Source organism: Neophocaena asiaeorientalis, unplaced genomic scaffold, assembly GCF_003031525.2.
Source record: "Neophocaena asiaeorientalis asiaeorientalis breed wild unplaced genomic scaffold, Neophocaena_asiaeorientalis_V1.1 scaffold294, whole genome shotgun sequence".
NCBI lineage: Eukaryota > Metazoa > Chordata > Mammalia > Artiodactyla > Phocoenidae > Neophocaena > Neophocaena asiaeorientalis.
Window position 1 is genome coordinate 4,045,243 of NW_020173945.1, and position 2,729 is coordinate 4,047,971.

At 59.1% G+C, this 2,729-nt stretch overlaps 1 protein-coding gene across 3 annotated transcripts in view; it reads right to left on the bottom strand.

Annotated features, from left to right (window-relative positions):
- The window catches only part of PER2 (period circadian regulator 2), a 38,496-nt gene extending 38,030 nt beyond the window's left edge, over positions 1–466 (bottom strand). For 2 of the 3 annotated variants that reach the window (XM_024752773.1, XM_024752771.1), the window contains exon 1: positions 358–466. The gene's annotated coding sequence lies outside the window, so the exon portion shown is untranslated. The remainder of the gene's footprint in view (positions 1–357) is intronic. The other variant, XM_024752772.1, reaches the window with a different exon arrangement.
- Between the last annotated feature and the right edge of the window lie 2,263 nt (positions 467–2,729).

The following is a 2,729-nucleotide window of genomic DNA, read 5'->3' on the forward strand; positions in this document are numbered from 1 at the left end:
AATCGTCTAGAGAAGGACAGTCCGACATATAGCCACTCAGTAGCTCTGTGGCCTCAGACATGGGCTTAACCACTCTGGACCTCAGTTTCTTGATCTGCAAAATGGGACTAACAGTCCCCACCCCAGGCCGGTTTCAAGACGAGGAGTAAAAGCGCCCAGGAAACCCTCGGATCGTGCCTCCGTGGGCTAGAGGATCCTCTGCCGCCTCCCACAGCCCGCCCGCCGAGACCCCAGACCGCCAGCCCGAGGCCGGGGCCGGGGCCGGCCTGGAGGCGGTTACGTAACCAGCGAGCCGGGCGGCCGGACGCCGGTCGGCGCCCAGGCTGGCTCGCCCTTCCCGCCGCGCCGCGCACTCACCGGAGCCGCGTCCTCGCCTGTCCGCCAGCCCGTCTGCTAGTCGCCCGCCAACCCCGCCGCCGCAGCCGCCAAAAGCTGAACTGATCCCGCAGGGCCTCCCGCCTCCGCCGCCGCCGGGGACTAGCCGCTGTCACATAGTGGAAAACGTGACCGCTCGCCGCGCCCGCCCCCGGCGCTCGCCATTGGCCGGGGTGTCGCCTCATCTGCATACCAGGGGGGCCGGGCCTGCAAACGCCGCGCGTCCATTGGATGCTGCGCCCGTCGCTCTCTTTACATAAGACGCACATGGAATTCCACGTTCACAGATTCGGTTCCTCAATGAAGACGCGGCGCGCTCGTGCCCCCCTCCTTGTCCGCCTGAGTGGGCCCTTCCACTTCCGGCCTCGGTGCCTTCCATTCAAGACAGCTCAGGTCCGCCGGCTCAGGGAGTGCGGAGTGGCGCGTACCACCGCGGGGCGGGGGGAATTGGGCGCGGGACTGGGGCTCCTGTGCACCCGCGCCGGCCCGCCGGGCAGCCGAACCCCCGCTGAAGCCCAGGCCCCCAGAGGCTGTCACCTTGAGCAACCGGCCAGGGGCGCGCCCCCCGAAGATATCTTTCATTCACTCATTCACATTCATTCATTTACTCACTCTCATTCATCGCTAGGCGCTGTAGCTGCCCCGGAGACTGGGCGGCCCTGCAGGTGCTCCCGGTGCACGCCCACCCAGGCCAATGAGGTTGACACTTGTCCCAGATCTGCCAGGACAGTTAGCTTCCAGGTGGCCTTTCTTCTTTTTCAGATCATGTGTCGCAAGGTTTGGTTCAGCAAATAGGGTCCTTGTTACTGGAAGGATGTACAAAAGAAATAAATGATGTTGTCTCTGCCCCCAACCACGTCATTAGGGAGAAAGGACGTCTCATGAAAAGGGAACGTAATCAAATACTAAATTGGGCGGTATGGATCATAAATTAACCGGGGCTAGAGTTATGCCCGAGGCTCCATGGAGGAGGCAGCGCTTGAAGAGTGGGAAAGGCCTTTGGAAAAGGAGGGTTTTCTTTTTTTTTTAATTAATTAATTTATTTTTGGCTGCACTGGGTCTTCGTTGCTGCACGTGGGCTTTCTCTAGTTGCGGTGAGCGGGGGGCCACTCTTGGTTGCTGTGCACAGGCTTCTCACTGTGGTGGCTTCTCGTTGCAGAGTACAGGCTCTAGGCGCACGGGCTCAGTAGTTGTGGCATGTGGGCTCTAGAGCGCAGGCTCAGTAGTTGTGGCGCAAGGGCTTAGTTGCTCGCGGCATGTGGGATCTTCCTGGACCAGGGCTCGAACCCGTGTCCCCTGCATTGGCAGGCGGATTCTTAACCACTGTGCCACCAGGGAAGTCAAAGGAGGGTTTTCTGAATGCGGAAGCCACAGAGACAAATGAGCCAGGTGTGGGCAGGTCTGGGAGAGAGCGCTGTACTCTGAGTGCCTTGGCTGTGGCCATTTGTTCTTCAGTGAGCATTGTTTGTGGCATATGAAGCCCCAGCCTTCCGTCTAAAGTGTCGGGAGAGAGTAGAACTTCCTCTCAGACCAGGTAGAGGGCCAAGGCTTTCCCTGTGGGACATGAAACAGTGGGCAGACTCTAAGGCAGCTCAGCTGCAGCAGGCTCTGAAACTGCAGGGTCTGATGGGGGAGGCGAGGCTGGTTGGGCTCTGAAGGGCTGAAGGGGCCTGTAGAATCTCCCTCCATTTGTCCATTCTTCTTCCTGGGCTTTCCTGGGGATGAGGGATGGGAGGGAGGGAAGAGTTAAGATCTGGTGGCCTGCAACAAACCAAGCTGCTTGTTCCCAAAGCCAAATGCACATTCAGTATTTCCTATGTGCAAGTCACTTTTTTCCCTCTCCTGGGCAAGGCGTGTGTGCAACTTCATCACACACAGATGCAAAGCGGAGCAATGCCAAGTTCATCAGGACAATCCTTCCCACATAAGTCCTGGCAGGCCTGCTGCGTGCCGCACACTCCTGGGTGACAGCGGCCCCTCTGCTTCTCTGACATTGACGTCCTCCCCGTCCCCCTCCCTAAATACACATATACAAACCCAAGCAAATCCAAGCCCAGCTGCACCCTGAACACACCCAAAGGCCTTTTTTTTTTCTTTTTTTTTTTTTTTGCGGTACGCGGGCCTCTCACTGTTGTGGCCTCTCCCGTTGCAGAGCACAGGCTCCGGACGCGCAGGCCCAGCGGCCATCATGGCTCACGGGCCCAGCCGCTCCGCAGCCTGTGGGATCTTCCCGGACCGGGGCATGAACCCGTGTCCCCTGTATCGGCAGGCGGACTCCCAGCCACTGTGCCACCAGGGAAGCCCCCAAAGGCCTTTTGTTTCTTCACATACATTGACATCAATGGTGAGCTCCA